This window comes from Hemiscyllium ocellatum, chromosome 2, assembly GCF_020745735.1.
Source record: "Hemiscyllium ocellatum isolate sHemOce1 chromosome 2, sHemOce1.pat.X.cur, whole genome shotgun sequence".
Lineage (NCBI taxonomy): Eukaryota > Metazoa > Chordata > Chondrichthyes > Orectolobiformes > Hemiscylliidae > Hemiscyllium > Hemiscyllium ocellatum.
Window position 1 is genome coordinate 105,137,178 of NC_083402.1, and position 20,641 is coordinate 105,157,818.

The window sequence follows — 20,641 nt, forward strand, 5'->3', positions numbered from 1 at the left end:
CGGTACAGAGTGTGGGAGAGGTGCACAAAGGAGCCCGTGACATGGAGAGAAGGGCTGTCTCTCCTCCCACCAGCCCACCCGAGTACTTCAACCCCACTTCCTTATGCCCTTCTCCTTCACCGAGTCCCACATGTCCCCCTCCAGCTCAGCCTCCCCCCCCCCCCCCATCTCCTTCCCCACCCTCGTACTCCATTCACCTTCCATCCCTTTCCTGACCAACCTCACTTCCTCCATACTCCACCCACCCTCTCTTCCCCCCCCCACTTCATCCAGCCCTTGCCCTTCTTCCCCAGCCCCTTCCCCAGTGCCCAACCCCTTCATTCACCTTCCACTCCATCCTGCATTGCTCATTCTCCCCTGCACCCTCCCCCTCCCACCTCCCCTCCCCACCCCCGCACCCCCCTCCACCCGTCGTCCTCCTGCCCCCCTCCACCCGTCGTCCTCTTGCCCCCCCTCCACCCGTCGTCCTCTTGCCCCCCCTCCACCCGTCCTCCTCTTGCCCCCCTCCACCCGTCCTCCTCTTGCCCCCCCTCCACCCGTCCTCCTCTTGCCCCCCTCCACCCGTCCTCCTCTTGCCCCCCCTCCACCCGTCCTCCTCTTGCCCCCCTCCACCCGTCCTCCTCCTGCCCCCCTCCACCCGTCCTCCTCCTGCCCCCCCTCCACCCGTCCTCCTCTTGCCCCCCTCCACCCGTCCTCCTCTTGCCCCCCTCCACCCGTCCTCCTCTTGCCCCCCTCCACCCGTCCTCCTCCTGCCCCCCCTCCACCCGTCCTCCTCCTGCCCCCCCTCCACCCGTCCTCCTCCTGCCCCCCTCCACCCGTCCTCCTCCTGCCCCCCTCCCCCCTCCCCCCTCCACCTGTTCTCCTCCCCCCCTCCTCCCCCCCTCCTCCCCCCCTCCTCCCCCCTCCTCCCCCCCTCCTCCCCCCTCCTCCCCCCCCCTCCCCCCCTCTCCCCCCCTCCTCCCCCCTCCTCCCCCCCTCTCCCCCCCCCTCCCCACCCTCCCCTCCTGCCCCCCCTCCACCCGTCCTCCTCCTGCCCCCCTCCCCCCTCCCCCCTCCACCTGTTCTCCTCCCCCCCCCCTCCCCTCCTCCCCCCCCCTCCTCCCCCCCTCCTCCCCCCCTCCTCCCCCCTCCTCCCCCCCCTCCCCCCCTCCCCCTCCCCCCCCCCCCTCCCCCTCCTCCCCCCCCCTCCCCTCCCCCCCCCTCCCCTCCCCCTCCCCCTCCCCCTCCTCCCCCTCCCCCTCCCCCTCCCCCTCCCCCTCCCCTCCCTCTCCTCCCTCTCCTCTCTCTCCTCTCCTCTCCCACCCCTCCCTCCCCTCCTCCCCTCCCCCCCTCCTCCCCCCCCTCCCCCTCCCCCTCGACCTCCCCTCCCCATCCTCCCTCCCCTCCTCCCTCACCCCTCCCCCTCCTCCCTCCCCCTCCCCCTCCCCCTCCCCCTCCCTCTCCTCCCTCTCCTCCCTCTCCTCTCCTCTCCCACCCCTCCCTCTCCTCTCCCACCCCTCCCTCTCCTCTCCCACCCCTCCCTCTCCTCTCCCACCCCTCCCTCTCCTCTCCCACCCCTCCCTCTCCTCTCCCACCCCTCCCTCTCCTCTCCCACCCCTCCCTCTCCTCTCCTCTCCCACCCCTCTCCTCTCCTCTCCCACCCCTCCCTCTCCTCTCCTCTCCCACCCCTCTCCTCTCCTCTCCCACCCCTCTCCTCCTCTCCCTTCCCTCCTCCCCTCCTCTCCTCACTCCCACCTCCTCCACCCCTCACCCCCCTCACCCCCCTCTCCCCCCCTCTCCCCCCCCTTTCCCCCCCCCTTTCCCCCCCCCCCTTTTCCCCCCCCCTCTTTCCCCCCCCCTCTTTCCCCCCCCCTCTTTCCCCCCCCCTCTTTCCCCCCCCCTCTTTCCCCCCCCCTCTTTCCCCCCCCCTCTTTCCCCCCCCCCTCTTTCCCCCCCCCTCTTTCCCCCCCTCTTCTTCCCCCCCTCTTTCCCCCCCCCCCTTTCCCCCCTCTTCCCCCCCCTCTTTTCCCCCCTTCCCTGTTCCCCCTCAAACTTCTCTGCTCTCCACTCCCTCCCTCTCTCCACCCACCTCCCACTTCTTCCCTCCCTGTTGTCTCCACTCTCTCCTCTGTGTACTTGCTCCTCTGCCCTTTCTCTCCATTCCAGGCTCCCTCCCTCTCTGAGCCTTGCTAGCCAACAATCCTCCAAATACTGTCCACCTTTTCTGCCTGTTCTCTGCTCCATCAGCTTTGTCCACAACTCCAGCAGGCACCAGCTTATTGTACTATCTGTTCCTGAAGATGACCTGGGGCCATTTTTGAATGTAAAAGTTGCATTGCATTTATGTCCATGCTGCTCTGTTTTCAGGTATTTTTTGCAATGCTGAGTTGTTTCTAAATATAAATTTTGTTCCATTAAATACTAATACATGTTTAATAAACAGCTTTGCCCTGTACCTGCAGGTAATTTTGAAATATTGTAATTTATCTAAGAAGTTTTGCATTGATATAAATAAAATAAAGTCTTGCTCACAGAAGTATGATGGAAGATAAAGTAAACTCCCCTTCCTGTGGAAAAATACAAACAAATAAAAGATTAGAGGCTCAACTGATTATTTAAAAATATACCAAACACTCTGACTGTGATCATTTTCAATCATTTTTACAAGCACAGGTATGACAATTTGGATTCAATTATTGGTGATCAGAGACAAGCCTGTGATTCAGTAAATAATTGTGCTGTAACAGTCATCCCATCTGTGCAAGCAGCACTGATTTTAACAGGTGTATGATTTTTCTGAGAGAAGACGCACATGAAATATAGACCAAATCTTCAGTGAGACATTAGTGTTGAAAAAAGCCTTTACATTTTCTTCTCACCATCTTTGCTTATGGAACCTTTATTTTAATCTGGTTACAGATGTTTCTGATAGCTTTTAGAATTGAGGCAGTGATGTGTTTGTGAATCAACTGCACGTTCTCCTGAATGGGTAACCACAACCATTGGGCGGAATAAAGTCAGTGCTTTAAAAATTTTCACTCATAAATTATCAATGATTTACAACCCCAGAGCAAAAACAAACCATTTCCTTTGACTGGCTGCACTGAAAGCTTCTCCGTGATGGATATACAGTAACACAGAAATTTGATGATGGATTTTAGAGCCATTGAGCTTTACCTTCTTCAGCATTTAACCAAGGGCTCAGTCTGGAATGCAGTGGTTTCATTGCTAGTTCTGTAACAAACAATTTTGTCCAAGTATAGCCTAAAATTCCCAAGAAAGGACTTGGTGAAATATAGTATTGAATCACAAAAGGTAAAGTTTTGACCAATACATAGCTTGGAGAGCAGCTTGCATTGTATTTATGTCCGTTCATCAAGGCAAATGCTATCTTGAATCGAAGTGGTTTTCAATGTCTCTAACACTGTGTTCATGCAGAGTATTATTTTTCTCTATGATTGATGAATGTTTTGGTAGATGGAGCATTTTGATGCAGTCAAGACTGAATAGCACACAACAGTTCCTGCTCTACTCAGTTATTCCATTTTAAAGCTATGTGACTATATTTAGCATTTGCAGTTTTCTTGAACTTTTCAATCCAAAATAGTTCCAATTTTTTGCTGCATTTGCAGTTTTCTTGAACTTTTCAATCCAAAATAGTTCCAGTTTTTTTTTAATCTTTGAAAAGGAAATTGCTTTGCTGCAATGCTGTGAAACTTCTATTTTTCTGAGTGTTATGAATTATTTACGCCTATCCTCGTGTACCATTCATTTAAATTGGAAAAATGAAGCCAGTGGTTTAAAAAAAACAAGCGTAGCCAAATTGGCAACAATTACATTTAATCAAAATATTTGACATGAATTAAGGTTTAATAAAATGGGTCATCAAAGAGTTAGGAACAGAAACATTTATTTGGCATGTTCGAAGGCGTCACAAATATTCAAGTTCAAAAGAGCAACAAATATGAATTTTCTCCTGAAGTAAGTCAGTCAGTAAACAAGGAATGTTGAATAACTGTTCTGAACAAACAAGATCTTAGGAAATAAGAGTGTAAATTGTAGCACAATAAGTTTTCCAGTTGGTTCATTTTGTTTTAAAATATGAGTTAGAAGCTGAAAAGGAACAATTGACTTTCGGAGGTAGCAGTAACAGTTGGTGAGTAACCTCCCTGCTGGATCAAGATTTGTGCTCGTTCTGTTCGAAAGTGAATCTTACAGTTAAGGAAGTGCTACACATTCCTCAAGTAAACCAATGTTCACCAGTTTGCCATTTCACTAACTGAATTTAGCTTTAAACCATCCATCAGTCTGTCCAGAGTTCTTTTGTCGTGCTGATTGTTCAGACTCAATAACTAGTAAGAAGACTTAAGCTCAGCTTTATATTTACAATTGATGTGATACTTTCTAATAGCTTTTTTTTCGCAACAAATGCTGTAATAGCTAATTTTTATTAAGATTTATTTTTTGAGGAAAAAGAAGACTTATATGTATGGAAATTCACCTTGAATATGTATATTACAACCCAGTGCTAAGTGTAGGTCAATTTTTAAAAAGAAGTCTGTGCTTTTCTGAATATACAGAACAGATGTGTTCACTTAGAATTCAAATTTATACATTTAAATGACTTTATCATTTTGAATCTTACAATTTAAGTGTTAGTGTTGTTCCTGATAATTGACACATCCTGCTGTTCATCAGCACCCAGTTACAAAAAAAACTGTTCTAGCCCTTGCCACATGCAGCTGTCCGTCTCTGAAAGATTAGGTTTCATATGTGGTGATGAATGCTGGATGTCTGTAGCCAGTTGTGAGGTTTGCACGGAGGTCAGTAGTATTGATGGAGATTGGGAATTACAAATGCTTTTTCGTGCAATTTTGCATGTGGTGCCTTGAAAATGTGCTCAAATGTGCATTTGTATCGTTGGGTCTTGTGAAAGTCAGTAGTTAGGCAGAGAATTGATCACAAAAGTTGTGGATAATGGACTGATTCAGTGCCTTCATTGTCTGTTTTAATTTCACCGAAACACTGAAATTTCTTGTTTGAAATATTTACCTTGAGAATGAAACTATAGTGAAGGATTTACTTCCACTCTCTCTCTGACTGGTGGGAATGTGTGAAGACATACGATGGCAGGTACAGCATATCCTTTTCTTTCGGAGACAGTGGTAGCACTTCTGTGCTTCAGCGTTCATCATATAGGATTGTGTGTGTGTTTGGGCTGATTGTGCAGGAACATTGCACATGATCAAACTTGCACATAATGAGACATCTAAATAGAAAAATGAAATTAAGATTTTTTTAATATTGGTTGAATCTCTAAGTGAATCCCTAATGTGAATAGACAAGACCTTTTTTTCAAAAGGTTAAGGGATACTGTGAATGTTAAAATTGTTTGCTGTGTGTTTGGTGACCTGAGTCTTTGTTTGATCCAGCTTGTAAGAGCTAGCTGCTAATTATCCTTCACAGTTGGAAGAGCCTCTACAGCACTAAATCAGCTGGTTAAGAGATAGAAGTGTCGGACATAGCAGCTTTGGATGATCTGAATGTTCTTTTTTACTGAGAAGCATGCACCTCAGTTAAAAAAACCAAGCATCGTTTTCTGCAATGAGCAAAAGCAAGTCCCCAAGCGACCGAGAGGTTCTGTGGATAGAAGCAGTGATGGTGGGAGAACACTGCTTGGAGAGCCATCTTACAGAGTGCTTCTGTCTCACTCGTGCACTCGCTCTCTCTCCCCACCCACCTTCTCTCTTTTCATCTCTTGCACTTCTTTTCTGAGATAGATGGCTGTCCTCCAATATCTTTCAGGTAATTTAAACACTGGAATGAGAGTGTTCTTTTTACATTTCACCACTGGCATTTTGGCTGGATGTGCTTAACTATTTCCTGTATAGTGGCTGGACTAAATTGTGGACAGATTTCTGGTAATAAGAGAGCACACTGTACCATTAGTAGTAAGTGTGCCCCTAATTTTGCCGCTTCAGACAATGTGTTCGAGATGTACAGAAAATACGTGATTAGATAGTTTTGTTGACATACTTTTGAATTGGGTGGTCTTTCCAAAAGTGATGCTGTTCAATCATTTCTATTGCTTATTTATATGAGAGGTACATTTGAAAAGTCTCTGCATAACGTTCAGAGACTTAACAAGTTTGCTGTGATTTTAGCGTTTCATTAAAGAGCAGGACGGAGCATAGTGGATTTTGTTTGTTCCGTTTATTGTGTGGGTGCACTATTTTCATGTTTCATTGGTTTTCTTGTTCGGATTCCTCTATTTACATGTCAGGTGTCCTGTTTTCGACCCAAACTAAACACTAATTTTTAAAATTTCGTTGGATTGTTGAATTTTTGATCTGGTTTCAGAAAGTATTTGTAATGACCAATTTGATATGGATTTCTGCCTATCAGTTTTTAAGGGAAATTGAACCCTAGTGGGGCAGTCTTTTTTTTGTGTGTGTTCCATGCTGTTCTGACTGTTTAATTACAGCGACGGTTTCTTGATAATTTGCTTCTCCTCTGGCTGTTGCGTTCTGTGGTAGTTTGGGTCATCAGGGATCTGGGGAGAATTCTTTTTGTTCGTGCTACACGTACGGATAAATGAGCTCGCGGTTTCAGTTTAATTCTTGTCCACATTACATCATTCTTTTTTTTTAAACTGATGAAATTGCTATGGAGGCAATATGTGTTGTTTTTTCCACCAGTTCTCTGCAGGGGAGTAAACTGGAGTGTCAAACAAAATATCAAGAAATAACAAATGAAGAGATGATATATAAGAGAATGGTGAATGGTTTGGATAAACTTAAGATGCATCTGTAGGTGGCACTGTTAAGGTGGCTTATTAAAGCCAGTAAATGTGTACTATATAATTTTGGGCCAGACAATGGTTTTATTCTCTGGTTTCTTGAAGTCCATGAGGCTCGATCCCTTCAATAGAAATATCACCAAAATTGTGAAAATAGCTCCATTAGCTTGACCTTGCCCAATCTCTTCAAGAGAATATGAAGTATAAATTTCCTTCCTGTACAAAATTGTCTTTAAATGACAATTTAACAAAGTGACTGTTTTGAAGTCAATGTCTCTCACTGAAATAGAAGAATGTTTAAAAACTTTGTAGTCTCTCAGTCACTGGGAAACCTTCCATTCTGCATAACCAAACTCTGCATCATTGGCAGCAATGAAAATAATGGCTGAAAACAGGACTTATTTTTGGGAGTTTATAACGCAGAAGCTTTCTCCTCCTTTCTTGTTGAGCTCATCCATAGATTATAAACATATGAATTAGTAGCAGAAATGGTTGACTTGGTCTTTTGAGTGTGTTTCGCCATTCAATAAGAATATGACTGAACTGATTTCCCCACATTTCTAGCTGTCATGATAACTTTTCACTACTTGCTGATCAAAATTGATCTATTTCTGCCTTGAAAATATTCAAAGACTGCATCCACTACCTTTTTTGCGAGAGGATGATTCCAAGATCGATAACTCTGAGAAACTCTTTTCTCTCATCCCTGTTATAAATAGGGGAACCCTTATTTTGAAACAGTGATGTCTAGTTCTTGATTCTCCCACAAGTACAAACATCCTCTCTGTCAAGGCTCCTTGGAATCTTAAGTTTCAACAGTCAATTTTATAAAACCTGTTGGATAGAAACCCAACCTTTCTCCTTAAGTCAATTTTACCCTTCCTATGCCGTCATTACCCATCCCATGCTCTGAACCCCAGCATCTTCCTTTTCATTGTAAGGAAAATATGATCATAATTAAACTTAATAAAATCTCTTCTTGCTGGTTAAGAGGAGGGATAGGTTAATAAAATCACTGGGAGGATGAACCAACACTTCAAGGAATGTTAGCAGTCCCTGTAATTAAACAATAGGCCAAGTACTGGGGGTAGGTTTGTGCACAGCGTAGAAAGTGAATAATCTGTTGGTTGAGATAGAAATGTTACTTAAGGAAATTGGAACTTTTCTAAATACTTTTGGAATATTGCATGCAATTCTGGTCTCCTTTCTATCAGAAGAATGTTGTGAAACTTGAAAGGGTTCAGAAAAGATTTACAAGGATGTTGCCAGAGTTGGAGGATTTGAACTCGAGGGAGAGTCTGAATAGGCTGGGGCTGTTTTCACTGGAGTATCGAGGCTAAGGGATGACTTGATGGAGGTTTATAAAATCATGGGGGGCATGGATAGGATAGGATAGGAAGTCCAGAATTAGAGGGCACAGGTTTATGGTGAGAGGGGAGAAATATAAAAGGGATCTAAGGGGCAACTTTTTCATGCAGAAGATGGTGTGTGTATGGAATGAGCTGCCAGAGGAAGTGGTGGAGGCTGGTACAATTACAGGCATCTGGATGGGTATTTGAATGGAAAGGTTTTGGAGGGATATGGAGCAAGTGCTGTCAAATGGGATTAAATTAGGTTAGGATATGTGGTCAGCATGGACAAGTTGGACCAAAAAGTCATTTTCTGTGCTGTACATCTCTATGAATCTATGACTCTAAATAATCAAGAGTGTTTTTTGGTCTTTCACCAGTGCTTCACCACCCATGACTCCATTGTGGAAGGAGGTCTATGACCAATAGGCCAGGGGCAGTAGGGGGTGTTAGAGAGGGATTGAGGTGTGGCACAGAGAAGGTTTGTGGAGAATGGTTTCTTGAAGCATGTGGTAAGGGGCAGGGAAACCAACTCATGTGACCAATGACCTTCCAGGACAAGGCCTTTTGATTTTCAAATGTTGCCTTAGCTTTGGTGTCCTGCCTGCCTCAGCATTGTCTACCTCTTCTGGTGGTGCCTGCTGCAGCTGTCACCTGTAAAATAAAGATCCACTTCCCTCCACACCACTCCAACACACCCCACTCACCCATACCAGCAGGATGCAAGTGAAGAAATGCATCCATCTGAAACCAGGAAGTTAAATTTGTAGAGGGGTTGCCTCTTCTAATTGTCTTAATGCTTGGTGGCAAGTTCTGGGCTATGACAGACACAACCCTTAAAATGGTAGAAATGGCATTCTAACATTTGAAAAATGCATATTGTGTTTGTCTTGTGACTTGTTAGCCTTGACCCCTGCCCTTCAGGTGGCTACTGGGAATGAAGTTTTGGGTTTTGATCACTGGCCAGGTCCCAGAGTCCCTGTGCACCAATTAAGTGATGTTGCTAAACTTTGGAATAGGTTGACAGCACATTGAAAATAAATCAGCTTCCCAGTGGGTCATGGCTAATGGCATTTTAATTTCCCTCAAGAAAAATTCCATTTACTGAAAAGACTGAGCTCTACTTTAAATGGCCACAGAGCCCAGGAGGGTTCCAGACTTGACACAGGGTTCTTTGCTGGGAAACAGTCAAGAGCAGCTGTTAAGGCATTCCAGCTGGTCTCTGTGCCCTCAGGGTGGAAGGTGGAAAAATTATTCATCGTTTTCTCTTTTCTTTCCTGAACATCGGCCTAGTGATCCTGTTGAAAAGTATGCCTGTGGATATCGGGTGGGAAGTGGATAAGTCCCCATCCTGATCGTCAGGCTGTTTTCTGAATTGTCAGCAATTTTTAACTGTAATGGAACATCAGACACTCTGTTGTTCAGCCACTGTACATGAAACTATGTTTCAGGAAAGGAGGCAATAAATCTAGGATAAAATGAAATATAAAATTTAACATTTTTGTGAGAAACTTTTAAAAATGTGTGATCTTCTTTAACAACAAAAATCTGCAGGAAAGGAAAGAGTAAACAGGAAGCCACTGAAGTGTTTAATGACTTTTATGGCATAAACTTTTTAAAGTTTAATACAACTTTTCTTTCTGCTTGAATAGTTTTATTACTGTAATGTTCAGCTTTTTTCAGCTTCGTGATGTGAAAGCTGAAAGCTTTAACACAAACGGCCCAGGGAGCTTGCAAATTGCTGGCGCAGTCAAAAGTCTCAGGGCTAAATAGCAGATCATACATCCATTTTTCTTTTAACTGTTATCTGTGTCCAAACATTCCTTTGAACATCCTTCAGAATGCATTCTCTTTCACTGAAGCGCATCAAATCTCGGTTCTGATATGTTTTATTTTAAAAATGACAACCAAGTTAAATGGTCTTCTTTCCTCAACAGAAATAATGGTGAAGTAAATTCATGAGGCTGCTTATGATTTGCTGGTGGCAAAATGTAACATTTGAAATAGAAAAAAGCACAAGACTCATGGGAGGTAATGGAATTCAATAGAGTTATTGCATTATATTACGAGAAATCAGAAGTGAATGAAAATAGTAACATGGGGACAGGAGCAGGCTATTTAACCCTTGCTGCGGCCCGATCCTGGATGATGTCCTTCAGTTTATGGTTCCAGATGGAACACCCCAAATGGTTAAGCTCTCAGGTAGAGGGATGAACTGGTTCCCCTTTTCTTTTATTCACCACCACGTCAGTTGGTCATTACAAGAGTAGTTTAAAATTGATCCCTTCCCTTGGGAAAGTGGATCATAGAATCTTGAGGCCATTACAGTTGCTTTTCAATAGCCTTACATGAGAATTGAACAATTGATTTTGAGATTCTTCGAGGGTTGATAGAAATTTTGTTTGTTGTGGTTTCTTTCGATAGTAGTTGTCTGACAGCACTTGAACTGAGAGTAGTTTTTCCCTTACTTTGCCTGGAGTGTAGGGATAATTAACTGCTATTCATAATCTTATGGACCAGACCAAACCCCTTCAAAATATTCAGAAGATAGTCTAGACCCAAACTTTTTCTTATTTTAAAGGGAAATGTGAGGTGTTACATTTTAGAGAAAGTGAGGACTGCAGATACTGGAGATCAGAGCTGAAATATGTTGCTGGAAAAGCGCAGCAGGTCAGGCAGCATCCAAGGAGCAGGAGAGTCGACGTTTCGGGCATGAGCCCTTCAGAAATGAGGAAAATGTGCCCAGCAGGCTAAGATAATAGGTACGGAGAAGGGACTTGGGGGCGGGGCATTGGAAATGCGATAGGTGGAAGGAGGTCAAGGTGAGGGTGATAGGCCGGAGTGGGAGTGGGCGCGGAGAGGTCAGGAAGAAGATTGCAGGTTAGGAAGGGGTGCTGAGTTTGAGGGATTTGACTGAGACAAGGTGGGGGGAGGGGACATGAGGAAACTGGAGAAATCTGAATTCATCCCTTGTGGTTGGAAGGTTTGTAGGCGGAAGATGAGGCGCTCTTCCTCCAGCCGTCGTGTTGCTATGGTCCGGCGATGGAGGAGTCCAAGGACCTGCATGTCCTTGGTGGAGTGAGAGGGGAAGTTGAAGTGTTGAGCCACCGGGTAGTCTGGTTGGTTGGTGTGGGTATCCCAGAGGTGTTCTCTGAAACGTTCCGCAAGTAGGCGGCCTGTCTCCCCAATATAGAGGAGGCCACAGCGGATGCAGTAAATGATGAGTGTGGAGGTGCATGTGAAGTTGTGGTGGATATGGAAGGATCCCTTGGGGCCTTGGAGGGAAGTAAGGGGGGAGATGTGGGCGCAAGTTTTGCATTTCTTGCGGTTGCAGGGGAAGGTGTCGGGAGTGGAGGTTGAGTTGGTGGGGGGTGTGGACCTGACGAGGGAGTCAAGGAGGGAGTGGTCTTTTTGGAATGCTGATAGGGGAGGGAAGGGAAATATATCACTGGTGGTGGGGTCCGTTTGGAGGTGGCAGAAGTGACGACGGACGATATGATGTATATGGAGGTTGGTGGGGTGGTAGGTGAGGACCAGTGGGGTTTTGTCCTGGTGGCAATTGAAGGGGCGGGGCTCAAGGTATGCCTGCCTCTTCGTAGGATATGTGGAACAGTCCATCTTCCGCAACTACACTGGCACCACCCCCGACTTTTTCCTCCACTACATCGATGACTGTATCGGCACTGCCTCGTGCTCCCACGAGGAGGTTGAACAGTTCATCCACTTTACCAACACCTTCCACCCCAACCTCAAATTTATCTGGACCGTCTCTGACTCCTCCCTCCCCTTCCTAGACCTTTCCATTTCTATCTCGGGCGACCGAATCAACATGGACATTTACTATAACCCGACCGACTCCCACAGCTACCTAGACTACACCTCCTTCCACCCTGCCCCCTGTAAAAACACCATCCCATATTCCCAATTCCTTCATCTCCGCCGCATCTGCTCCCAGGAGGACCAGTTCCAATACCGTACAACCCAGATGGCCTCCTTCAAAGACCACAATTTCACCCCAGACGTGATCGACGATGCCCTCCACCGCATCTCCTCCACTTCCCGCTCCTCTGCCCTTGAGCCCCGCCCCTCCAATTACCACCAGGACAGAACCCCACTGGTCCTCACCTACCATCCCACCAACCTCCATATACATCGTATCGTCCGTCGTCATTTCTGCCACCTCCAAACGGACCCCACCACCAGAGATATATTTCCCTCCCCTCCCCTATTAGCATTCCAAAAAGACCACTCCCTCCTTGACTCCCTCGTCAGGTCCACACCCCCCACCAACCCAACCTCCACTCCCGACACCTTCCCCTGCAACCGCAAGAAATGCAAAACTTGCGCCCACATCTCCCTCCTTACTTCCCTCCAAGGCCCCAAGAAATCCTTCCATATCCACCACAAATTCACATGTACCTCCACACACATCATTTACTGCATCCGCTGCACCCGATGTGGCCTCCTCTATATTGGGGAGACAGGCCGCCTACTTGCGGAACATTTCAGAGAACACATCTGGGACACCCGGACCAACCAACCCAACCACCCTGTGGCTCAATACTTCAACTCCCCTTCCCACTCCACCAAGGACGTGCAGGTCCTTGGACTCCTCCATCGCCAGACCATACCAACACGATGGCTGGAGGAAGAGCGCGTCATCTTCCTCCTAGAAACCCTCCAACCACAAGGGATGGACTCAGATTTCTCCAATTTCCTCATTTCCCCTCCCCCCATCTTGTCTCAATCAAATCCCTCGAACTCAGCACCGCCTTCCTAACCTGCAGTCGTCTTCCTGACCTCTCCGCCCCCACCCCCTATCACCCTCACCTTGACCTCCTTCCACCGATCGCATTTCCAACACTCCTCCCCCAAGTCCCTCCTTCCTACCTTTTATCTTAGCCTGCTGGACACACTTTCCTCATTCCTGAAGAGGGGCTCATGCCCGAAACGTCGACTCTCCTGCTCCTTGGATGCTGCCAGACCTGCTGCGCTTTTCCTGCAACACATTTTCAGCTCTGTTACATTTCAGATTCAGTTTGATTCGTCAAACTACCTGATTTAAAGCAAAACACACTGTATTCATCCACTCTGGTAAAAATTTAAAAAAACCCAAAGGAATCAGAATAAATTAACTCTATTGGAAAATTGCACAGAATAATATATACAATAATTATTACTAATTAACTGTTCCAACATAGTAACATCCCATAAATGCACCCTTGACAAAAGGCAAATTCAGAAAACAGATTGTCTCACGTGCAACTCCAGTAGCAGGAACAGAAGCCCCATCTTTTGGCTGTCACCGGAAGGGAAAAAGTAGCTTTCACTTCTTTGAGACCTCAAAAGCAATTGCTGAAAGCGAAAATTAAATATCTTGGTTCTGTGGGAGCTTGACCACACCCATTAAGGCTGCTTCTACTGTTCCAATTTATAAAAAAATCAGAAGACTCACAAATTGTTTACTCTAGTGTCTCTGAAAGACTACTCAGCATCTCTGCCTTAAAACGTCTCTTCAGAAAAAACAGAATGAAATGCACCTCTTAAAGCCACAGTACTGTCACAATAAACTGACTTTCACAGCATATCAGGAGAAAGTGAGGACTGTAGTTGCTGGAGGTCAGAGCTTAAAAATGTGTTGCTGGAAAAGCACAGCAGGTCAGGCAGCATCAAAGGAGCAGGAGAATCGATGTCTCGGGCATAAGGCCTTCTTCAGGATTCTCCTGCTCCTTTGAAGCTGCCTGACCTGTTTCACAGCATATTAGTCCACACACTCGGACATCAGCCACTAACACACACAGTCCATGGTTTAAGCTCGCTTTTAGTTTTTTTTGTTTATCACTGGAAAAATAAAAATAAATGTATCCGCAGGAAATGGCTCCTTGCTCAGCCTCTTATTACCTCTTCCTCTGTACTTTTTTCATTTGAATTTTCACTGAGCTTTTACAGGTGTGATATTCTCGAATTTGTCACAGCCACGAAATTTACGTCTAGTTATCTTTTGGCTTCTAAAGAAAAACCTTGGAGTTAAAAGTTTAGAATGTCCGTAGATGATCTGGGATTACATTCATGATAATCAATAGTTTATTATTCTTTCTTGACCCCTGACCACGAGGACTTTCCAGGTAGTGGGGTTTCTTCCATGAATGGCAACAACAAATTCCCACTTCCAACAGCATCAATGGATAAATAACAGCACAATACTCCTGGTTAATTTTGTACTTCACAGCCTGAGGGATAGGAGACTTGTTAAGGGCAGCAAACTTTCTAGTCTTGGGTTTGAACTGGAAACCTTTCTGTTTTTTTTATTTAGTAAATAACATCAAGGGCACCCTACAACATAATTCCTTGTGTGAATTGAATTGAATTGAATTTATTGTCACATGTACTGATGCACAGTGAAAAGCTTGGTCTTGCGAGATCACAGAGTTAAGTAGCATAGGTAAGTAAATAATAGGTAAACCACGGCAAAAACAAAAACACAGGTACATGTGAATGTTAAGTGTTTGAGAGTCCATTCAGTATTCTAACAACAGTCGGGTAGAAACTGTTGCAAAACCGGCTGGTGCGTGTTCAGGCTTCTCTACCTTCGCCCCGCTGGTCGATGTTGTAGAAAAACATTGCCAAGGTGGGATGGATCTTTGAGAATGCTGGCGGCCTTTCATTGACAGAGGGCCTGGTAGATGGATTCTGTAGATGGGAGGTTCGCCTTTGTGATTGTCCAGGCCGAGTTCACCATTCTCTGTAACCGTCTCCGATCTTGAATGTTATGGTTGCCATACCAGGTAGTTGATACATCCAGACAGAATGCTCTCAGTGGTGCAAATTTGCCAAATTTCCTCAACTGCCTGAGGATGTCATTGGGCCTTTGTAACCAGTGACTCCACATAAAGAGCCCAAGAAAGCTTGTTGTTGATGACCACTCCCAGGAGCTTGACACTCTCCATCCGTTCCACCTCTGTGCTGATAATGTGTGGAGGGGCATAAGTGATATCCTGATGAAAGTCAGTAATGAGTTCCTTGGTTTTGCTTGCATTGAGAGCTAGGGTGTTCTCAGTGCACCATTTTTCCAGGTTTTCTACCTCCCATCTGTAATCTCTTTTGTCGTCATCTGAGATTCGACTGAGTATGATGGTGTCATCGGCAAACTTGTAAATGCCATTTTTCTGGTATTTGTCTATGTAGTCATGGATATACAGTGAGTGCAGTAGGGGGCTGAGTACGCACCCCTGGGGGGACTTCAGTGTTGAGTGTTAGTGAAGATGAAATATTGTCCCCAGTCTTCACTGATTGTGGCCTGTGGGTCAGGAAACTGAGGTTCCAGTTGCAGAGAGTTGAGCTTCGTCTGAGATCACTGAATTTAGTAATCAGTCTCGAGGGGCTAATAGTGTTGAATGCTGAACTGTAGACAATGAGTCGGATTCTTACGTAGCTGTTCTTAGTGCCAAGATGTTCTAGGGAGGAGTGAAGGGCAAGTGATATGGCTCTGACGTGGATCTGTTGGACAACAGGCAAATTGGAGTGGGTCAAGAGTAGTGGGGGGGTTGGAGTTGATTAATGCCATGACCAGCCTTTCAAAGCACTTCATGACCATTGAAGTTAGGGCCACTAGGTGGTAGTCATTGAGGTGTGCCGCATGAGCCTTCTTAGGCATAGGAACAATGTTGGCCCTCTTGAAACAGGCAGGGACAGTGGCCTGCTGCAGGAAGAGGTTGAAGATGTCAGAGAAGACCTCTGTCAGTTGATCTGCACATGTTCTGAATACACAGCCTGGTATTCCGCTTGGCCCCAACGCTTTCCTTGGATTCACACAAAGGAAAACCGATCAGACATCTGATGCAGTGACTGTTAGGATAGGTTCATCAGGACTTATTGGAATAGACGATCTGGGAGGGATGTGTCATTGTCTGCTATTTTGCACTGTCTCTTTTTAGAACCTGTGATGTCATTCAGTCCTTGCCATAGTCGCTGTGTGTCTGTTTGGGTCTCTAGTTTGGATTAGTATTGGTCTTTAGCTGTCTTAATGCCTCTGCAAAAGTCATACTTGGATTCCTTACATTTGAGTGGGTCTCCTGATCTGAAGGCCTCATGCCTGGTTTTTAGCAGGTTCTGTATGTCCTGATTTATTCAGGGTTTCCTTTTGGGGAACTCCTGGATTGATTTCCTCAGTATGTAGTCCTCCACACACTTGTTGATAAAGTCTGTGAAGGTGGTGGCATATTTGTCCAAGGTACCTGCGGACTGTTTGAATGTGACCCAATCAGCCGATTCCAGACAGCAGCAGAGTTGATTCTCTGCCTCCTCTGACCTACACTGGACCTGTATCCGTGAGGGGGGGTCTCCTGTTTGAGCTTTTGCCTGTAAGCTGGGAAAAGAAACATGGCATTGTGGTTGGAGTTCCTGAAATGAGGGCGGGGTTTGGAGCGGTAGGCATCTTTCACAGTGGTGCAGCGGTGGTCTAAAATGTTTGGGCCCCTGGTCGGCAAGGTAATGTTTTGGTGGTACTTGGGCAACACCTTCCTTAGGTTGGCTTGATTGAAGTCATCAGTTACAATAAACAGAGCCTCGGGGTGTTCCGTCTCCAGGGTGTTAGTGGTGGAATGCAGCACATCCAGGGCTTCCTCGACCTTTGCTTGTGGTGGTATGTACACAACAGTTAGTACAGCAATGGTAAATTCCTGTGGTAGATAGAAGGGTGACATTTGATGGTGAGGAATTCAAGGTTTGGGGAGCAACAGCTGCCCAGGGTTGCAATGTCCATGCACCACAAGTTGATTAAAAAGCAAACCCCTCCACCCTTAGTTTTTCTGTCCATTATATGGAACATACAGATTCCTTGGGTAAGACAATCAGCCTGAAGCGCACAGGGAATGTGTGGGTTAAGCCAGGTTTCTGTGCAGCAGAGTGTGTAGCAGTCCCGCAGTTCATGCTGGAAGCTGAGCAGTGTTCTGAATTTGTCTATCTTGTTCTCTAGAGGTTGTACGTTTGCTAGGAGTAAGCTAGAAAGTGGGGTCCTGAAACTACTTAGTCTCAGTGTGTAAGATTACCTGCAATATGAAATGCTTTTTGAACTATCAGTTACTCTATGGAGTAGGATGGCTGCAGTGGATAGTAAATTACAGTAGTTTATGGCTACTTGCCAATGCCTCATTTGTTATTTACTAAGTATTTATCAATTAAATTTGTGCTCTCAAGTTTGAAATGTGTAAACTAAGATAAATGTAATAAAACTAGTTTCATTAAGAGTGAATGGGAGGTAGATCCTTAAGAATTAAAGGCTGAATTTAGCTTTAGATTTTTTTAGATATTTCTTATTTTTTTCTTGAAGCAAGGTTTGATGGAACTTGTTCAGCTGGAGTGGACTCAGGGTCCTGTTTGAGTGCACGATTCTCTAGATGCTTCTATCGTAAAATAGATTATGCGGTTTGGCACTAAGCATTGCAATCTATGAAGTTTTAAGGTTTTAACACGGATCTTTGTTAACTGCATTGATTTCATTTGGAACAGATCAATGGACCTTTGAGTTTCCTACTGTCTCCAAGGCTGGCAAAAATTGGCAGGTGTCTTTGCCTCTGTCAAGGGTTGCTGGGCAATGTCTCATGCTTAAACTGCACCTTTGTGAACAGTAGATGAGTAGGTTGAGATTGATGCAATATCTGCCATATTTAGATAGTTTATCAGCTTCCATTTTGCAGGCTTGAAGCATACCAACATGCATCAGTGGCAGTCCCTTGCCTAATCTGTGTCTTCAAGAGATACTTGCAGGTGGTAGTGTTTTCATATCGTGTGCTCAAGTCCTTCTTGCTGATGGATGTTGCAGGTTTGGAAAGTGATGTCAAAGCAGTGGTTTACTGTCATTAGTCTTGAAGATGGTGCATACTGCTGCCACTGAGAGTTAATGGAGTGGGTGAATCTTGAAAGTGCTGGATCAAGGGCTAGTCAAACAGGCTGCTTTGGCCTGGATGGTGTTCAACTGCTTGATTATTGTTGGAGCTGCTCCCATTCAGTCAAATGGAGCATTTTCAACCACTCTTCTACCTTGGGCCTTGAAGGTTGCTCAGTTCTTTTGGAATATACTTTGTTCTGGTGATATCTGATTCGTAGGAAATGGAAGTGCTTGGTATGGCTGATGAGTAAGAATTTTCAAAAAAAGCCCAGACTGTCATGGGAAGTGTAGGCTAGATAGATTATCGTGGAAAATGCAAGGTTACAGGGATAGGGTGGGGGGTTGGTGGTGGGATTGGTGTGGACTCGATGGGCTGAATGGCCTGCTTCCACACTCAGGGATTCTATAGTTATTCCTCTCTCGCCTTCCCCAGGTCAATGTGATAATTACAAATGTTATACAACAATGATCACCTTTTAGAGAATTGTCTCGAAGAAAAAAAAAATCCCAGAATACAGAGGATGTCACAACTTAATATTACAACTTTGGACTGAGATAAGCAATTTCAAAGGATGGCAAATATTTGGAATTCTGTGCCTTGATATCTGTGGAGGCTTAGTAATTGAGTACATTCAAGACTGAGATTGCAAGGTCTTTAGATAGTGTTGACACCAAGTTAGGTGAAGATAACAGAGAACATGGTGTTGATGTGGGTGAACATCAAGTGCTGAGTATGGTGGCCATCACCAAAGAGAAGGTGCTAGTAAAACTGAATGGTCTGAAGGTGCATAATTCACCTAGACCAGATGGATGACACTCCAGAGCTCTAAGAGAGATAGCTGAAGAGATGGTAGAGGTGTTAGTGGTGATCTTTCAGGAATCACTAGAATCAGGCACGGTCCCAGAGGACTGGAAAATCGCTAACAGTGCACTCCATTTAAAAAGGGAGTAAGGCAACATTTTGGAGACTTAAAGACCAACTAGCTGAACTTTAGTTTTGGGTAAGATCCTGGATTCCATTGTGAAGGATGAGATTCCTGAGTACTTGGAAGTATATGGTAAAATTGGGCAAAGTCAACATGGTTTCATCAAGGGAAGCTCGTGCCTGATAAGTCTGCTAGAGTTCTTTGTGAAAGTAATGAGCAGGTTAGACCAAGGAGACAATGGATGTCATCTACTTGGACTTCAAGAAGGCCTTTGACAATGTGCTACACAGGAGGCTACTGAGTAAGATAAGGACCCATGGTGTCAGAGGCAAGATGCCAGCATGGATAGAAGCTTGGCTGTCTGGCAGGAAGCAGAGAGTGGGGATAAAAGAGGCCTTCTCAGGATGGCAGCTGGTGACAAGTGGTTGGGCCCACAACTTTTCACTTTATACATTAATGATCTAGATGAAGGAACTGAGGGCAGTCTGGCTAAGTTTGCAGATGATACAAAAACAGGTAGCGTTGAGGAGGCGGGGAGGCTGCAGAAGGTTTTGGGCAGGATAGGAGAATGGGCAAAGAAGTTGCAGATGGAGTACAATGTCAGAAAGTGTGATGTCATGCACCTAGGTAGGAGGAATAGGCATGGATTGTTTTCTGAATGGGGAGAAAATTCAAAAGTCTGGAGTGCAAAGAGATTTGGGAGGTCTAGCCCAGGATTCTTTCAAGGTAAACTTGCAGATTGAGTCAGTAGTTCGGAAGGCAAATGCAATGATAGCATTTATTTTGAGAGGACTTGAATACAAAAGCAGGGATGTACTTCTGAGGCTCGATTAAGGTTCTGGTCACATTTGGAGTGCAGTTTTACACCCCATGTCTCAGGAAGGATGTACTTGCCCTGAAGTATGTTCAGAGGAGGTTCATGCGAATGGTACCAGGAATGAAAAGCTTAACATATCAGGAACATTTAAGTGCTCTGGCTCTATATTGGATGAAGTTTAGAAGGATGAGGGGGGATCTACTTGAAACTTACAGAATACTGAGTGGCTGAGACAAAGTGGATTTTGGAAACATTGGCAGGAGAGACTAGGACCTGAGGGCACAGCCTTAGAGTAAAGGGAAGACCTTTAAGAAGGGAGATAAGGAAAAACATTTTTTAGCTAGAGTGTGGTGTATCTATGGAATTCACTGCCACAGAGGTCATTGAGTGTATTTAAGACTGAGATTGATTGGTTCTTGATTGTCAAGAGGATCAAGCATTACTGGGAGAAAAGAAGAGAATGGGGTTGATAAACTTACCAGCCATTATTGAATCGTGGTCGACAGGCAGGAGGCTGAAAGAACACTGCAAGCCAGGTGGTATCAGGAGGTGGAGAAGTCGACATTTTGGATGTAACCCTTCTCCAGGGCTGGGGGTGGGCATAAAGGGAGCTGCAGATAAGAGGGTGGCAGGCCAGGGTGCTGAAGTGGGGACAGTGAAGACAAGTAGAGCGTATGACCTCGTTGGTCAATGGGAGGAATGAATCTGATAAGTGGCTGCGAGGAGTGGAAGAGAGGGGGGAGGGCTGGGTAGGGAGTCAGAGAATGTGAAGGGAAGTTATTTGAAATTGGAGAACTCAATGTTGAATCCTCTGGACTGTAGTCTTCCAAGGTGGAAAGTGAGGTATCATTCCTCAAATTTGCAGTTTAGTTGGTTGTGACAATG

General features: G+C 45.4%; 1 protein-coding gene across 4 annotated transcripts in view; it reads left to right on the forward strand.

The window, feature by feature from the left end:
* The window catches only part of LOC132824449 (receptor-type tyrosine-protein phosphatase delta-like), a 588,252-nt gene that overhangs the window by 1,455 nt on the left and 566,156 nt on the right, over window positions 1–20,641 (forward strand). The window lies entirely within an intron of this gene.